A 20,208-nucleotide genomic window follows, 5' to 3' on the forward strand; every position below is an offset into this window, starting at 1 on the left:
GAGGAAAACAACCGAACGTACCCGTTAGAGACATTCTGGGAAGCGGTGATCTCCAGTACATGACACAGTTATACTGCTTTCTGAAAAACGCTGACATTAAAATTTAAAATTTTCTTTGTCTATTTGTCAGATTAAGGATACAAATATGCTATGCTGAAGACACGGAAACGAAGAGCCCGCAACTATGCTTACACAAATATTTTGAACCCACAACAAACAAGAATACAATTGCTCTACCAGTTGAAAAACAAAGTTCCAAAATAGTTTTAAGTCAAAATTGTATCTCCCCTCCTCTCACTTTAAATCCCCACTAGCTCGTAGTCGGCCGCGAGAATAAAGAAAAGGCCTCCCTCTTTTCCCTGCTAACGTAGAATTAAAACGAATTGTACTTGGCTCAGTAAAACAGAAAATGTATCGTGCCGTGTCAAATAAACTAATTTAAAAAAAAAAAAAAACTATATGGCGCGATTTTTTTGTTTGATCGTGGTATAATCGAAACGTCACTGTACTAATATTGTGGTTGGGCTTGATTATATACAGATTCAACAGAATTATATATAGACTTGATTATCGATAAAATATCATTTAAGATTCGATTATTCAAAGTAGGATTTTTTATCTATTTCAAATATGACTTTTTTCATAACTTTTGAACCACATGTCCAACCATTATAATTCAGTAGTTTACCCTTAACCAACCCGTTTATTTGATATCTATATTGTTCAAATCGGTTATGTAGTTTCTGAGATAATGAAGTTTCGTGATTTCCACATTTTAATACATTACAGACGAAGTTACAGTCCGATTACAGTAAAATTTAATACGGTGTTATGAGGCAGCTAGACCTTTTATTTGACACTAATTTTGTGGAAATCGGGTCAACCATCTCTGAGAAAAATTAGTGAGTTTTAGACGTCTTCGGAAAATGTTTTTTGGAGAATTTTATCAATCCCATGTTAATATCCCCAAAATTTTCTAGCTTGTCACGGGAACAAAATATTAAGGAAAATTTTATTTCAAAATATGAATACGCTTTTCGTAATATTGAACGACCGCACTTTTCTGAGATGCTTCTCCGTGATATTATTGAGCTAGTGAAGTTGCACAATGAACCACCGTATGATGAATTTCGTTTGAGCCTCTTTTGACGCGGGATTACGTCTTTTTTTACTATACTGGGATGCATTCTGTAAAATTGGAAATGAAACTGGCAAATATTGCGTCAGATTTCAAACGTTAATAACAGCATAACCACATGATGGATAACAATAACCAATATGTTGTTGGATAGATAAAATGTATAACAATTTTGTAATATGCTAGTTATCACTTTAATTTCATTGCAAAGAGGTGAAATTGATAAAAAGTTTCAATAACAAATTCACGCGAATAATGAACCAACCACATGGGAGCATCCCTAGCACAGACGACGTGAATGGACACCAATCGTTTCCTTTGATATACTCTGTATCAATATCGAAATAAAAATTGACAGAGTCTCCCCGTCCCAATAGGTAAATTTGTTTTTGCTTCCATGAGCTTAGACTAATATGATGTCTCGAAGGTAAAAGTTTACCAAAAAGTTTGAAACAATCCCCATTCAGGAACGATTTCTAAACCTGCTTTCAGAACCTAATAAAAACTGATGTCTTGAAAGAAAACATGCCGGTAAAAGCAACAGCTGCAGTGGAGCAGAGAGCCGCAGGTCTCTCATGGTCTATGATTGCAGTGGTACTCTTCTATTCGTACGTTTCAGCGGTACACTTCTATTCGTACTGCAGCGGTCAGTGCTGATAAAAGTCATTTTCCCCAGCAAAATTCTTCGAAAATTACAGCCAATCATTTTCAATTTTCACTTCCAATGATCGCAGCACTCTTTCAGATACACTAGATTTTCGTCCTAGTAACGTGCTGTTATACTCAGATGAAACAGATCGCACGCTTCGTTCACGGTTACGGAATAAAATGACGACAAATCCAACCAAATGATCTTCACTTCAAAGCGAAAAAAAAAACAAACAGTCCACTCAACCAAAATAAACCTCACCGAAACACTTTTTTACTGACACTGACCGATGCCTTGACAATCTTCGTTAACTGATAAACTGATTTTGTTGTCTTGCTTCCATCGCATGAAATATAATGAGGTGTTTTGACAGTTCACTTCCATGCAAAAAGCTGGAAGGGAGAACTCTGAAAGGATTGTAAAAAAATAACGTTTACGGATGCTTTTTTTCACTTTCACTCAAGAGTGTCAACAAATATCTACCCTGGCAGCGGTACTATTCATATTGCAGTGGTACACTTTTGTTCATACATTTCTATACGCAATCGGGGAAAACTGCAATGCTGCTGTTGATGGTGATTGAAAGTTTATCTCATAAATATGATTACCATAAATTTCTCAATAAGAACTGTGAATTTTTGCAACGGATATTTATTTAATTTTATTTTCGATATTCACTAAATAATCATGATGGTTAGTATCAAAATAGTAAATTCCTAAATATATACATTTATGGAAGAGTAAGAGCCTGCGAATGCTTGTGAATTTTTTGTTTATTTACTAAGACTTATTCAAAATCTCTCTTTACACTTCAAAATTGTTAGATGATATATTATTATTTCAAGCTTCACCATAATAAACGTATATTAGCTGTCTTCGTAATACAGCGAATGTAGTTGTAGGCAAATGAAAAACAATGTCAAGCAAAAAACAAAAATGTAATTTCGGATTGCTACGATTTTTTGCTGGAATTTGTTAATAATTTTGTTCAAAATATCTTCTTATGTTTGCTAATTAATGAACCTTTGTGAGGGCTTCCATATTATTTTGCAAGTAAGATCCATATTACAGATTTGATTCAATCAGAGTTAAATAAGACAAAACCATTCATTATGATAACGTAAGTATTAATGAATTTGGTTTTTGAGAATATAGAGTTAATTCTGACTTTGACGCATTACGAGAAATTCTTGGTGCTTCTTCAACAAGCACGATATGCTTGTGCCTTGTCAAACACATGTTGTTTGCACAAAAAAATACTAAAGGATTAATATCGTCAGATATAAACGATATTTTTTCGAGTGTTGTTAAATATATTTCGAAAATTAATTTCCAGGGGAGACTGAAAATAAAAATACGTACAGTCGCTGAGCAAACACATTGACTCTGTCTGCAGATTATGTATATTTTGTAACAAAAAATCTCCTGATTACAGTGTTTAGTCCCACGTCACCATTTCATACAACCCTAGGGCTGTATACCTTGTAGTATTTTTCCTCTGTGTGGACTCATTACTGCGACCAGAGACATTTGATCTATTGTGATATTGCACTATTATGTTGTAGCACTAGTACTTTAGTTTATTTACGTCTTGATAAGGCGACCAAACAACACTACAGTATTCTAATATAGATCTAACATATGTAACAAAGAGAGTTTTTATAGTCTACGAGTCTATAAAATGATAACAGAACCTTTTTATAACACTTAGCATACTGTTGGCTCTATTGATGATCGTATTGTAGTGATCAATGAATGTTAACTTAGAATCCATAATCACTCCTAAATCTCTAATTTGATAACACCTAACACCTTAAACTTGGTTTACATAAAAGACACAGAAAATGTGAATTAAAAATTGTTACCTTTCACTCCACAGCAAGCGATCAAGACCCAATGTAATTCAAAGTACCCTGTAAAGAAAAGAAAATAGAAATACATTATAAGACAAGATGTTCTCGATGTTTTGGATGTTGTAAATCAAATGTTAATAGCCTCATTTTACCAGTAAAATATTATATTGATCTTAAAGCTGATCTGATTCTTTAAACCGGAGGAGCAGTCAAAGGTTAATCTGATAACACGAATGAGTTTTGATGCTGCGAACATTATTTTTAATTAGAAAAGACGAAGACAACTACAACATTGCACGTCGTTTGTCAACTCGGTGCACTGTGGGACCAAATTGAAAAAGAAAAAACAACGGATATCATTTTGTGACGATTCTATCTGCAAGAAAATGCCTTTAACCATCTTTTCCTAATACTGCTCCCACTGTGCGTCGTCAGTTCCAACTAGCCATCCAACCTGATTACACCGGTAAATGTCACATCAATCACGTTTCCTTCGCAGCGAGCAAGCAGGCAAGAAGGGTAATGCTCCGGTTAGCACTCGAAAGCGATGACAGTTATATTTCAACTGCATGACATCAGCGAATTTGCACAAACGTTCGCAAAAACACACATTTCAGCCCAGCTCTTCCAGCGTCTATCGTCGTCCTGTCGGAAACCACCCGCGCACACGTCACCGGAGCATAGCGAATGTGTGCGTGTGCGTAAGGATGAAGCAAAAAGAGTTCCTCACATGGCGAATGGGGTTGTTGATTTAGCTTTCGTCCCATTGACCAGATTCAGTTCAATGTATGTTTATGGTAAAAAAAATTCAGGTATATATGAAAATCTGAGTTTCTGTCGAATTTCTGTTGACAGATTGTCAGACCTTCGTCTTCTATAACGCGTCACAAATATACTGAAAGTTATTTATGTTATTAAAAAAGTTAAGGAAAATGAAACAGTGTCGCAACAGTCAAAAGAACTTCCCTAATTAATATTATAAAATTACAAAAATTTTGATGATTATGATGGTCAACTCAACTCTAGCAATGAACAGGATTCATAGAACAAAGGGAGTGTTAGATTCTCAGGTAGTGTCGAGTAGGTTTCTAATATGCAAAGTCATTCTCAGTGAAACTGTGAAAACCCTAACTGCCGCAAACCTGGACTGCGGTATAATAGGGGAAAGAAGTATAATTATTTCTATGAATATTATACACACTCACTTATTCTGACCAAAAACGTTTCAAATTGTCTCACCATTGCATTCGGGAAACAAACTGTTTCGGTTCCCGTTTTTTATCGCCTTCCAGCCCGCTTTCACGGACTGATCCACATTCACTTTTGCTCGAATGGTACGGATGAAGTTTTTTGACGGTATGATACAACAAACAGTTTGATTGTTATCGGACCTACGAGAAAAGGTGGTATGGTATGGTTCTGTCAGTAAGCGAGCCAGAAGAATGCATAATGACTTGATGGAATTCCAGTTTATCGCCACAGCTGGCTGCAGTAGGGTGCATGGAGTGAAAAAAAAATTGAGACATAATATTTGGGATGATTAACTGACAAAAATCCATTATTTTTTCGCCGGCTGGATGCTGCCGGCGGGGTGCAACCCCGCGGAGTTCTGAACGGGTGGAGCTGCACATTTAAACACACCACGAGATCTCCGTTCATTCAACTGGACTGATAGCGTACACTGGCTACTCCGCTTAAGAACTGCCACCAGACACCAGACCGTCGAGGCCGTCGTCGTCGGATTGTTCTGGCTGCATTTGACGTATGTATTCGCGTTTGCCGGGGTTGCGTGCTGTGTGCTATTACGGTTGAATTGATGCATGCTGCATGGTGCCGCTTTTGTAACTGTCTTTTCCGCTGCTCACTGGCCACCACTACCAGGGTTTACATGCACAATTTCGAAGGGTCGACTTCTGATAACACTGTACTGCTGGCCGCAAACTTGTTTTGAAAAGAAAGCAAACAAAGTTTGCAATACTGTTACGTAACGCATGAATGTATGCAAATATAGCTGACGATGACGTGAGAGCCAAGCTCACGTGTGCGGATTGATTGGGTACCGTGGATAGGTCATAATTGATCGTAAAGTTTGACGGGGTGCAACTCTATTAGGAGTGTCTATTCACTGGGCACTAGGCAAAAAAGTAGATCAGTTTAGTTTGCATTTAATGTTGTAGCACGGTATCAAGTCTATCACATAAGAAGTAGCTTGTAAGGTCAAGTTGAATTTGAAGTGCGAAAAGCTAGCTAGCAGGGCAATTGTAATATGTCGATATTGATGATTTGGCGCAGAACATATCAAATTTTTAAATATCTAGTTATGTAAAAATCCTACTCCTGATTTCTTAATTAATTTTTATCTCCTGGAAGTTCAGCTATACGTTAACGTGAAAACTCTAAAAATAAACGCATTAAAAATGCGTCAAGTAACCACAAGTACACCGTTAGATGGAATAAGGGATGTTTACGAGGACGTTGAATAAATTTGCCGTAATTAGAACATTGGAAAGCATTCAAACAATTTATTTTCACATTATCCTAAACTACATCATTACTCAATTCGATCTATGATGCTTATAAGTCAGCAGTGTCACAGTTGAAAAACATAGCACCAACCTTAAGCCAACGGTAACGTCATTACGATTCGTTATGTCAGCTCTCGGAAGACGTTTTCCGTTCACGAAATCGATAAGCAATACTTATGGTCCACATAATACAATATCGATTTCAATCTGTGCCATGATGAAGGTTCTTAGCCGAAATGTCGACCATAACCATTTGGCATTATTTTCCGAAACGGACAATCGTACCGGGTAGCACAGGAGCTGGAAAAATGGAAGGCAGGAAAAAAACTCGACAACGAAAAGGTCGTCCCAGATGATGGTCCTAGCGAATTTCCCCATAATAACAAAACAGAGGGAGCGGGGAGAGCACGATTCCTCCCCTGGGACGATTTAGTCGACTATCGAGTGGTTCACAAACAATCGAAGGTGTACGTGGAGGGACGATTGGAAATATGGGCGAAGAAAGTTTGATGAAAATTCAAATATGCTGTGAAAGTACGTTTTCTTGCTTGCTTGCTTGCTTGCTTACGATAGTCTTTTCGGTACGGGTTTCTTTGTTAGTGTTCGGGGGATTTTTCTTCACTCTTCTACGACCGTTGCGGAAAGAAGGTTTTGCGAGCAGAAACTCGGCATGCGGCTCCATTGAAATAAGCTAGAAAATGAGAACCATTGTTGCTGCCCTCCGGGAATCCAGCTTGTCGATTCAGTTTATGGCCGTTTTGTGGGCAAGAATGGCCAGCAGATGGAAACTTTCGTCGTTAAAGACGTTCGGAAACTAGAACATTCAATTGACCATATCCACAGGGATTAGGCAATCCACTTCTCCAGAGGAAACTCATCAGGTTCTGAAGTTGCTTCGTCTGAGTAGGGATGAAACCGATAGTGCAGCATCTAGAGTTTAATGCCTTTCGGAGCTGCTAAGACGCCGCAGACCATAGAAGGTTTCCCACTGAATGTCCATTTCAATTTGGTCAAATTCGATTAGATGTCCAGATTAGATCACATCGCACCGACAGCTTTCAGTGCTGTATGTAGCAGAGCAATAAAATTCATTGGATTTGAATAAAATTTATTTAAAAAAATGTAAATGCATTGCGAAGCAAAACCGCAGAATTAATATATTCATTGCATGATCCCCCGACCTTCACTGCCTGCTGTCAGCACAGAAAAACGGATTCATTCAATGGACTAACTCGAACCATGAGTCATCCAAAATGAATTTCGTTTTCTGACACGGCTAACAACGCTATTTAGCAAAAACGAACTCGTTCCGAAACCCCTTTATCACAGATGATTTTTTTAAAAGTAAATTTAATAATTCAATTGCGTGTTTAATTATTTGCATGATTTCTGTTTCCTCTGTCCTGTGTGTGTCTCTCTCTCTTATCTTGTGGATCAGTAAATCGGCTTAAAGGTGGTTTTACACCATAGCCGGGCAAATTTTATGCTGCATAAGAACCCGCTCTGGCGGTCCCAATCAGACCCGGAGGCCTGACATTGGCGGACACTTGGTATCATTTATTACGACGATGGTTGTAAATTAATACATTCAGATGGTGGTAGAGTGGCTTGGCCTGGTAAATCATGTTGTGCGTGTAGCACCAGCCACTGGCACCGGTCTCTGTAACGAATTTGGTCGAGGCAAAGGATATTGAGTTGTCAAGTCGCGACTCACGAAGTGTTTCGAAGTCCGTGCCCAGTTGATGCTGTTGGCAATCAATGCCTAGAATGGTGTTTTTTTGAATTATGCATCCATTAGGCTGACTAATTGCTTACGATATGCCAACTGATCTGAGTGCGGAAGTGTTATTATTTACACCATGCACGATTTCAATCTGCTGATTGAGAGCGTAGAAACTTTTTGCACACACCATTTTAAGCAGTTTTTATAGCTAGACTAACAAAATTAGCTTTCCAGGTAATTCCATAATCGGTTTGTTACCTCAATTGCAATTATTCACTTTTCTTTCCGTGGTACAATGCAAAACCTCACCATATGATCGTAAAGCAACTCGGAATTGTTTTCCGGCACTCAATCGGCAATATCTCAAAGCTGGCTGTGGTGAATCATTCAGCGATTCGGCCCCCAAAAGGCATATATTCCAGTGTGATGCAATCTTTTGCAATCACCATAAATCTTGGCCTTTCCTGCCGCAGTTCCGTTCCGTTTCCCGACGCTGCCGCGCTCGCTGGCTCGCCCGGATTAGACTCGCAGCCGACCTGGCACAATGATAAAAATTCCCAGGAAGTCAAAGTGCATCCAAACGCCCAGCCTACGAATTATAAAATTCTCTACATAAGCTCCCACCCAGCTCATATGCGAGTGGAACCGCAGCCAAAGCGCAAGTTGCTACACTAATTACACCATGAAAAGATTCCTTAGTCCGGGTCGCAGCTATCGCGCCAAGGAATACGGTCAGTTCTAACCAACCGGTGGATGCCGCACCCTTCGGTCGGCACGGGAACGGAGAACACGATGTACTATTTGATATAAATCGTAAAACGGGCGTAAACGCTCCGTAACACTGCACACTCATTTTCCAGCAGGTTCTCCCGGCTGGCCGGGCCGGTTTCTTTTCTCTGGCGGGAATTTTTGTTCCGAAACGTTTTCGCTTCATCGACGGATCGCACCACGCATTGATTATCTTTGCATTTTTTCAACTTTCCTTTCCGCTTTAGAAAGATTCCATTTTTCCTCGGTATGTGGAATTCGTTGCTTGGATATTGCCGGTACGGTGAGACCTCGTTATCACGACATCACTTGTTGGGTTGAAGAAAAAAAAATAAGATGCAATTTTTTAGAAAAGTAACATTTTGAAAAATTGATGACAACTCAGCACAATAAATAGTCATGGCCATAATCACGTTCACCATTTTTATCATAGATCATCGCACGGTAACGTCACGCACCTGAGTTCGACAGCTACTGGTAACTTTGTTTACCTTCGGGTGATGCAGTGTTGTCCTTAATTATAGCAGATAATTTCAATTGTGACCAAAATTCCCTTTAAATGTTGTGCGTGAGGTGCCATACACTAAGAACAATTATAAATTGAGCAGCATTTCCACCACACACACGATGCAGCACCACAAACGTAAACAAAGTTACCACTAGCTGTCAGAAAAGTGAGGTTTTAGAGATTTGGTGAGATTGTCTATAGTACATTTTTCTAAAACCTGGCAAAGGTTGCTTTGAAACAAATAAATATGTCAATAGTACGCAAATAATAAAAAGATGTTAAAATATAAATATGAATATAAATATATGATATAAATATGAAGTAAGAGAGCATTAAGAAACGAAGCACTGGTTGAAACTATACAAGCTCGTCCGGTATTCGAAAGTCAGAGACTTAATAGTCACGTGCTTGAAATCAGAATTTTTATTCGAAATTTGGAGTCCCATGTTTGTCTATTAACAGTGAATACTATGTAATAAATTAGTCTAATTTAGTATTTTTGCTTGCTTATTCAGTACTTTGGTGGTGCTCTCTCGTAGTTTGCAATGCAAATTTGTTAAATTTCACGATTGTGACTTCGAAAAGGTTGTACTTTATGTATTTTAGCTTTTAAACAACCGAAAGTGTTAAATGTTGACTACATTTACATCGAGATAATTCGAAGCGAAATTTTCCTACGACAACAGGCGGGTTAAACATGTAAAAATATTTCAACGTAAAAAAAAGTTTGCCTCCCAGGTCAAAAGGAATAAAGTGTTTGATCTAATCTAGATGTTCCAAAATATCGACTGATCCATCATGTTGATCCATTATAAACCTAGAATAATTGATAACTATTACGTAGATATAAAAATGTACTAAGATTAAAATATCTCTGAAAAAGTAAACCTGGATTTTGCCAATAACCCGGAACTTTAGTTTATAGAATAACAATCAACAAAGATGCAGTCAAAAATCTAGAAACAGATAAAATAACAAGAACACTGGTCGAAGAGAGCGGAAAAATGCTGCCTCAACGCTCAAAATAGAAAAGATTATAGTTTTTAAATCATTCCTGTGAAATGTGTTGTTTTGCTTTTATTAACATTCATTTCTATCACTAGACTATTCTCCAATTTCACTTTATAATAATTTAACGCTAACGTAAGAGTTAGCACAACTACTCTCCAAATTTACGCTCGGTTTTCTCAAGCTTTTCATTTTACTTTTATCACGCCTCTTTAAAAGAATTTTAACTCAAGAATACTGGAGTTTCAGTTGTAGAGAGAGCATTATTGAAAAAATAATTCTCATATGTACCTTGCAATAAGGACTCATTGCATGGGTATAGTTTTATGAACTCAATTTATTTGCTCATATTTTCGGATAGAGCAACCGAGTGTTATCTCGCTTAAAATTTATTTGTGTCATAACTTTGTGAGAAATGAATCGTAAAAAGCGTATTGCCTTGACTTTGGAGCAAAAAATGCGTATTTTTCGAGTAGTTAAGAATGAAAATCTGTTTGAAGCTCAAATTACCGAACAGTTTGGTGTTCATAGAACGTCGATTTGAAAATAATAAAAACTAGTGGTATCATAAATCAACTTCAAGTGCTCATTCGATTGAATCTTGCACTGATACTCTACTGATGTATGAAAGTGTAATATTTTACTTTAAAAACCATTAATTTGAAATGTATCTAACAAAAAAAAAACGGTTTTTATTATTTTACCAAATTCACGGTGAAAACTTTTTGTCCGTGATAAATTCGAAAGGGCATTGTATTTAAAAAAGCTTTTTTTCTTTCCGGCACCGAGCGTCTATTAATTAATTAATTATAAAGACTAATTCTGGGACCTGAACGATTGGTTTCATCAGTCTGGTATCTTCCATGGCGGAGAATTATAAATCAAAAACAAACATGGATTTGATCTACTAAAATGAGTTCGGGACCTATATTAGCATCCGTATCATACCATGTGGATATTGAAAAAAAAAAAATCGCTTCATAAAATTTTGTAGAAAAATTTTCCTTGGTGTATTTACTACTCGCTTAAATAGCTTTTGCATTGGAGAGGGACATGGACAAGTTAAATAAGCAAAATAAAACACAAGGGATGCTACGGACATCTGCATCCATAATCACATATCCGCATCCGCATCTGCAGATGTCTGACAAATCACATCCGTAACATTCCTGACCTGTATGTGTACACCAGAGTTCTTAGTTTCTGGAAAAAACCCTAAATGATCAAGTACCGTCTAATATAAGTAGTTTCGGAATCGGGATGATGCGCAGAGGTCAACGCAAAAGTTAATCCAAGATAGCGACTGTCTGTTTCTGGCGCCTACCCATCTACCCATCTGGATACCTCCGGGATAAGTCAATGCGCCCATCTGTCTTTCGCGGAATTTAACCATTTTCGCTACCATCTGATCATTGAAAAAGATCTTCTGGTACCTAGTATGCTTCTTGTGTCCCTCTACATCCTCCTTAGAGGCGATGCTGGTTGGCATCATGCTGGACTAGATGCAGATTGCGTCGTACGACACTGTACAATACACACTCGTAACCTTCAGGCACATGAGCCTGTAGGTTCTTTCCAGATTTCCACAAAAACTGTTGGTATTTAGCGCTTTGAACCATACTGTCTCACCATACCTAAATATCATTAGAGGTACTGCTGCAATAGCCGTTGTAGTCCTTTAACAGTTGACGTGACTCTCGAAAGTAAACTCGTCGTTAACCAAGACCCCCAAGAGTTTCAAACTTCGCTTTGAGGTAATGGTGCACTCTCTGACTGTGACCACCGCATGTTACTTTGATTCACGATTATTAACAACCGTATCCACCGACTTATGGTGCGCTTACTCCTGGATTGCATCGGCTTGACCTTGCGTATGCAGTGCGCGGCCGTTAACTCTACCTCTCCGATCGACTTGCCGTAGACCTCCAGCATTATGTCGTCCGCAATACCGACGATCACAACTCCTACAGGAAACTTTAGCTTCAACACTCCATCGTACACGATAATCCACTACACCGGGCCTAGGATGGAACATTGCGGTACTTCTGAGGTGATTGAGACGCACTTCTGACCCTCCTCCGTATTGTAACCTAGTACTCGATTTCAGAAGTAATTTTCCAAAATGCCAATCGATGGATCCAAAGGAGCTGGTAATGATAGTATATTTTCGGGTTCTGATCACCGTGTGGCTTATTTTGTCGAGTTTTGATTGAGTCCATCAAAACTCGACAAAAAAAATGGTAATGATAATTTACCGCCGATCTTCTTCAAAAACTGTGCCGAGTCACTTGCATTACCTGCAAGGATAATTTTCAACAAATCAATATCCGAAGGAAGTTTCCCCAGTGCTTGGAAATCAGCCGCAATTGTATCCGTTCATAAGGCAGGCAGCATTCATGACGTGAAAAACTACCGGGCTATCTCCATCCTGTGTTGCTTACCGAAAGTGTTCGAAAGCTTGGTGCACAATTCACTCTATCCAAAGGTCCACCACATTATTTCCGAATGGCAGCATGGTTTTGTAAAAAAACGTTAGACGACCACTAACCTGATGGCATACGTTACTTCACTGATTAGCGCTTTGGATGAGCGCCAACAAGTCGATGCCGTTCACGTCGGCTTTGCTAAGGCGTTCGATAAGGTAGCCCACCTTCTGTTGGCTACAAAACTACATAAAATGGGATTGCCGAACAGGATCACGCAGTGGCTGTCGTCGTATCTCAACGAACGCAGCGCGTACGTACGTATCGGCGAAACGCGTTCTTCACCGTTTGCGTTACATTCGGGGGTGCCCCAAGGAAGCCACCTTGGCCCACTTTTATTAATTCTTTTCGTTAACGATTTGTGTTCAACCATACGGTCTCCAAGTACATGTTTGCCGACGATCTCAAATTTTTTCGAGTGATTACATCCACTTTAGACTGCTGTGCAATTCAAGCTGATATCGACACTTTGTTGAGCTGGTGTACACTTAACGGAATGGAAGTAAACGTGCGAAAGTGTAGCGTAATCTCATTCTGCAGAAAGAGACAAGTTATGATGTTCAACTATAGGATGTCCACTGTCAGCATCAACCGAGTCAACACTGTAAAGGATTTGGGCATCCTCCTTGATGCCAAGTTGAATTTTGCTCAGCATATTTCAGCTACAGCCGCAAAAGCATATGCCATATTGGGGTTTATTAAAAGGAACACACAACAATTTGACGACGAAAACTGTTTAAAATCACTCTATTGTTCTCTTGTGCGTAGCATCCTAGAGTATGGAGTGCTTGTGTTGGCTCCTTATAATGCTGTTGAAACCAACCAAATCGAACGAGTGTAGCGTCAGTTCCCTCGTTATGCCCTCCGATTGTTGCCGTGGAATGATCCAGTGCGACTACCACACTATGAACAACGCTGCTCTTTCATACATCCACCAACTCTGTCAAGTAGGAGAACCATGCTACAACGTCTCCTAATCTTCGACCTCCTGGAGAATAATGTAGATAGTCCAGAATTACTTAGCCACATTCGATTCAACGTACCACCAAGGCTCACCAGACGAAGTGATTTTCTCCGGATCGCTAGACACCGCACTCTGTTTGCACAAAACAACCCTTTTTAAGTTTGTTGTCGTAATTTTAATAATGTTTCGAACTATTATGATTTTAACTTGTCCAAATCTACCTTTAAACTAAGAATAACTAGTCATTAGAACCATCTGTACGATAAATAAATAAATAAATAAATAAATAAAAATCTTGTAAGGCACCGGTACAAGGATGCTCCTATGCGCGAGCGCTGTGGAGTTCCAACTGGTGCTATAGAACGCATTCTGCACGTCAAGTGTAAAGATTGCTTAATAGCGAATTCCCCTTCCATCTCTCCGGGTAGACACTACTGCATGACGACCCGGAACAACCCGGGGCCGCTTTTATGACCAGGTTTGGTATTCTCTCCTGTCCCGGTGCCTTGCTGATCTTTGAGAAGTTGGCGATCAAGATGAGTTCCTGATTCGCAACCCTTGCTACCTTTTTAACCTCGACACAGCTGTCGTCGCTAACGAGTTTGATATCCGGTAGGTTATCCGAGCATTCGTGATCTGATTCTGAGCTACTGGTACATCGGATGTGAGACTCGCCTGCCCAAGATCAATGATTTAGAGCGTGGCGTGAGAAAAGTCCCTCGATGATACGCTCCAGCATCGCTGGTGATCGCTCTGCAGGTACCAACACGCTTTTTGTTGTGGCCATTACGATCAAAATAAGCCTTCTTGCTCTTCCTTATCGCACTCTTTAGCACCGATCTTGGAGACCCAAGAGCTGCCAGGCGCCCTATCCTATGTTCAACGATGCGCATGATGTATGTATACCAGCATGTATACCAGAGAGTTACCATTCCTAGGCTGCCGAGTCCTAGGCATGGTTGCGTCACACACTCGCCATATTGTGACAACCAATTGGTCAGCACTCAGACGCAGTCATCTGCCTTTTTGTTTGCCTCTGCGAATACCTTGGCAACAAAATGCGATGTCTTCCACTCGCGGACGGTCGGAGTGTTGTCAACACTATAGCGGACCAACTGGTGGTCGCTATTGGTGAAGCTATCATCTATCCTCCAGTTCATTGTCAGTCTTAGACTGAAGAACGTCAGGACCGACTTCCAATGTTGGCCAGATCTAGATTGAGTTTTACCAGAGCTACCAACAAGATCTGACCTCTCTGGTTCGTACAGCGGCATCCCCACCCAACAGTCCAAGCATTTAAGTCGCCCGCTACCACCAATTACGTAATTTCCACCAGCTCCATAGATAACAGGTTGACCATCTGGGTGAACTTTTCGATAAACCAACGTGGCGGAGCAGTAGAACACTCCATTCCCCTTGGCAGCCGCGTACCCTTCGTTTAGGGTTGACACAACCTTCTGAACCAGGAACTTGCTCGTCGTCTATACTGGAATTATCTGCGACCAATTAACCATTTCCGGAAGGGATGCGGCAGGTGACATGTGCGATGACGCTATCCGACAACGACTCCGAGGCTGATTGGTATAGCAACTGCTGTGCTGCCTAGCAGTGGTCCAGGCTCAGTTGTGTCACCCTTACGCCCGTGGTTTAGTAGTCGTTTTAACGGCTGGGCACCTTGGGACTCCCATTAAGTGCTTGGGGTCCAGTTTGCCGGTACGTTCAAGGAACTTAAGAGGCTCTCCACAGTCTGTCGCTTCATGGCTTGCACTGTCGCAACGCCTATACAATTGGCTCCTGTCGGGCTCCTTACAATTCAAGTACTTTTGTTCACTTTCAATGCACTTGAATCAAAAGTCCGGATACCAGTGTAAGCTCAGAAGGCACACTGACCAGCTGACCGTAAGTTGCCTTTTTTCAGGGCTAGGGTTGCATCTGCTGATGCTAGTTAGAAAGCGATCACCTTTCGGAAGCGGATTGACCCGGTGGCCACTTTCACCCCGCACTTCTCCTTAACCCATTCCCGGTGGAGAGAAATCAGTTTTTACCACGTACATTGATCTTCAAATTTGTATTACTCAGCAACTACATGCACAATTGACACAAACTAGATTGCATATTGTAGATCGATCTTTTCACCAACCGTATTAAATAGTTTCGTTGTTCAAAACTGCAAGTATAATTGTTGAACTACAATCAAAGTTTAGATGTCACACACCTCGGTGATTTGGTCCAGGTTTTCAAGCTGGAGAGTCACTTCTGAGGTGAGTGCCAGAACATGCACCTCTTATCCTAGAATCTGCTTGGCTACCGTCCTATAAATAGCTCCTTTGTTCTTGTTGTGATCTTCCGGAGCTCAAGTATCATATTGTCAGTGCGAGATCGACGGATACTCCGCACATACACTCTTAGATTCTTGAGTCAGGTGTCGCCCTCGATTTTCTTCAAGACCTTTGAGCACTCCGACCCGACCGTCTTGAGTGTGAGGGCGTCTACCCTCGAACATAGACGTATTGAAAAGAAATAAGGGTAACCTCCTGTCTTGATTGATGAAAAAAAGTCAAGAATTTTCGTGCACTACAGGAATATACTGACTGAATTCGATGATTTGAAGACTCTCGGTCATGTCTGTAGGCCGGAAGATATGTCCAGAGATCGGAATATGTTGCTCGACGATAATTTAAGACGGTGAGAAACTGGGTAAAATCGAGAAAACTGTCCAATAACCTTATAATAAGGATGTTTCCAGAACCAACATAAGTGAGAATCGATTTCCGATGATATTTCAAATTAAATGTGGGTACTTCCAGATTCAGGAAATTCGTGAATATCTATACATATGTAAATTGAGTTCTGTCTGTCTGTCTGATTCATACAGACTTGGAAACTACTGAACCGAACGACTTGAAAATTTGTGTGTAGGGGTTTTTGTGGCCGGGGATGGTTCTTATGATAGTTTGAGTACTCTCAGATGAAACATAAGTTTTTGCATGACTCGAGACCAAATCGAGTAAATGACGCCAAACTTAGCATGTTCATAAATAAAGTATTAAGAAGAAAGAAATATTTTCTAGTAGTTTGACACCCCTCCCTGCTCTAGAAGGGAGGGCTCCCACTCAAACGAAAAACAAATATCTGTATAACTTGAGATTTAAACAAGCAAATAGGACCAAATTGGGTGTGTGCCCAAGTAACACGGTTATTTTTTAATAAGTATAAGTAAACTCAAAAAGCGCAAGGGGTGGAGCCAATGTAAAACATATATTTTATCTTAAATGAATTGTTCACACAACTTATATATCGATAATAATGTTTTTGATCTGCACTGCACTTGATGAGAAATAAATAGTACCCACCATAAAACTCATTTACAACTGATTTCAGCATATTTTCTTCCGTTGCCCGTCTGAAGTAATATATACTCAACAATAAAATTGGTTATAACCCTGTTATAAATCAGTTGTAACAACAATTTGTAATATATATACAACTTCAAGGAATAATTCTTTTATATAACATCATTACGAATGGATTAAAACCTAATGTTTTTCTTGCAATTTATTTATAACTTGTTTATAACTTATTGTTCCAAGTGTTACTTGGGTGGTAGTTTACGATAGCAAGGCATATTTCTGTGCTTAATTGGTACCCCTCCTTTTTCTAGAAGGGTGGAAGGGGGGGGGTGGGTGCTTCAATGCAAATGAAACACAAATTTCTGCATAATTCATGAACTAATCAAGTAAATGTAACCAAATTTGGCATGTGAAAATTTTTTGGGCGAAATATGTTTTCATGGTGGTTCGATACCTCTTCGTCTTCAGAAAGGGAGGGGTACCATATATATGAAACACAAATTTCTGCACAACTCGTGAACTAATCGAGCAAATGAAACCAAATTTGGCATGTGAAGGTTTTTGGGGCTGAAAAATGTTTCTATGGTGGTTCGACACCCCTTCCTACTTTTCAAATAGGGGGGCTGGAAAATATCTGATATTTACCAAAAATATCACAAAATATGGGTATTTTGAAGATGACGACTTCCGGTTTCTGGGAATCAGCCCAAAATGACCGAATATTACCCAATATGTGTGTTTTTGGAACCAGAGCAACGCTCAGACGACAGAAATGAACTTCTCATGCTTTTGACGTTGACTAACGTCTATATCGAAGTTAGGCCCCTGAATTTGAAAATCTAGTAATTCAACCAGGGAAAACCAGAGAAAAGTGGTCAGGTTTTGAGCGCTTATTTTGCAGTCATCTATAATCAGGTTTTCGAGGTTTTGGCATCAACCGATCAGAAATTCTTTTACGGTTAAATTTATGTAACAAAAACAAACTATTGTTTGAGATACACTATTGAAAAATTGGTAATTAATATCGATTGTCTAAATCATACCGCGCAGCCAATCACTACCTCTCTTCCCAAGCACAGTCGACACTAACGGATACAATCGATCTGACTTTGTTGTTATTGTTGTTGTCACTTTCTGTTTCCGATGTTTATGCTGCTGCTAGCGGAAAAAACCTTGCAAATATGCATCTTTTTGTTGGTGTTAATTTTACGACAGCGGCCGGCGCCCCATCATTCTGATTTCAAAACCGCAACAGTGACATGCGGACGCTAGGTGATAGCAGCTGAAAGGAGGAAATACAAAATAGTACCGGTCATCTCGTGCCGGTTTCACCCGTAATGCTGGTGGCTCTAGTAGTAAATGGCAACTGCAAAACTGGCACCTTTTGGTGCCTCGAAATTTTGTTACAGAAGCGGCAAATTGAATTTTCTGTTTTACCAAATGCTGCTGCTAGCGGAAAAAACCTTGCAAAAATGCATGTTTGTGTTGGTGTTAATATTACGACAGCGGCCGGCGCAGCCTTCAAGAAACATTTGTCTCTACCATTCCATCATCTATGTAGCCCCTCCCTTTTTCTAATTATCTGACGAAGCCTTGGTATAAAACGTATCGTTCGAACATTTCACCCCATCAGTTTCATTATTAAACCGTACCGGGTACATACGGACGCTCGGTGTTAGCAGCTAAAAGGAGGAAAAACAAAATAGTACCGGTCATCTCGTGCCGGTTTGACCCGTGATGCTGGTGGCTACTGCAAAATACTAAAATGGCTGGAATTCTGGACGGAAACCAGTAAACAAGAAATCAGCAACTGGCACCTTTTGGTGCCTCGCAGTTTTATAATAGAAGCGGTTAGTTGAATTTTATGTTTTACAATCGCTGTTGCTAGCGGAAAAAACCTTGCAAAAATGCATGTTTATGTTGATGTTAATTTCACGACAGCGCTAGGTGTTAGCAGCTGAAAGGAGGAAAGACAAAATAGTACCGGTCATCTCGTGCCGGTTTCACCCGTTATGCTGGTGGCTGTTAGTAATAAATGGCTACTGCAAAATACTAAAATGGCTGAATTCTGGACGAGAATAATCGGAAATTGGTACCTTTTGGAGCCTCGAAATTTTGTTACAGAAGTTTTGTAAAAGAATTTGTTGCAATTCCCTCTACTATTTGCTTCAATGGAATGTTTTTATTTTTAAGAATACGGTAGTCAACGTCATGCGGTCGTGTCTTGAATACCACCCTCCTACTTTTTTGAAATCCAAGATAGGGACTTCCGATTTCAAAAATGACTGAATACCACCCAATATGGGTATATCCGGAACCAGAACGACGCCAAGAGGCCAGAAATTACCTTTACTTGTCATTTATAAATTCGGTGTCCGGGAAACAACCGAGAGTATTTCCGTAATCATGATAATGCGGAGATACTGAAAATCCATGATGGTCAGAGGCCAGAAATTGACTCCACACGCCATTTTGGAATCAATTTAGAGTGTTTAAAATCATTTAAATTAAAAAAAAATAGGTGGAACGAAGTTTGCCGGTACAGCTAGTAAGCAATAAAATTGAACAAAAATTTCCCTATTTCAAATTCATCTAAAATTTTCTTTCAGAAACCAACCGGAAGATCTTGTTCTACGTAAAAGTCATAAAATATTATTATTATCATAATATGTTATGAAAAATCGAAATTTTTATTTTTATTTTTATTTTTTTTATTATATCTCGAGCGCTATGAAGTTTCACGTAATTTAGAAAACAATGTGTGTAAAAAGAAGGTTTAAAGGTAACTATAAATACTACTATTAAACACGACAAATAAATTTTTTATTCACTCGGATAAATCTCTTATCTCTATAAAAGTCTTATAACTAAGTTTTAAGTACACTTGCTCATAAGCTTTTCCTTTATCATCAAAATCTCTCAAATCTGTCCACGTGGAATGTGGATGGCCCCTAAAACGTTACTGGGAAATTTTATGATCTCATAATTTCTCAATGCCATTAAGTCGTTATTGTACAATTTTTTTGAGATAGCACTAGATCTTGACCTTATATGCATTTCCAAGATATTTAGCATCCAAAATAAATTTCGATATCGAAAATTTGTGCTGTGATTTTTTCGAAAAAAAAAAACTTGTTCCCGAAGTCCGATTGAGCTGAAATTTTGCGTAGGGACTTTTTTCGAGAAGTCGATACTTTTGAGCTCTACTTTTAAACGAAATTCGGGGAGTCGATTTGCAT

At 39.4% G+C, this 20,208-nt stretch overlaps 1 protein-coding gene across 1 annotated transcript in view; it reads right to left on the reverse strand.

Annotated features, from left to right (window-relative positions):
• The window catches only part of LOC129731930 (netrin receptor unc-5-like), a 573,886-nt gene that overhangs the window by 521,411 nt on the left and 32,267 nt on the right, over positions 1–20,208 (reverse strand). Inside the window, exon 2 of the mRNA XM_055692323.1 lies at positions 3,653–3,700. The gene's annotated coding sequence lies outside the window, so the exon portion shown is untranslated. The remainder of the gene's footprint in view (positions 1–3,652; positions 3,701–20,208) is intronic.

The sequence above is a fragment of the Wyeomyia smithii genome, chromosome 3, assembly GCF_029784165.1.
Source record: "Wyeomyia smithii strain HCP4-BCI-WySm-NY-G18 chromosome 3, ASM2978416v1, whole genome shotgun sequence".
NCBI classification, from domain to species: domain Eukaryota; kingdom Metazoa; phylum Arthropoda; class Insecta; order Diptera; family Culicidae; genus Wyeomyia; species Wyeomyia smithii.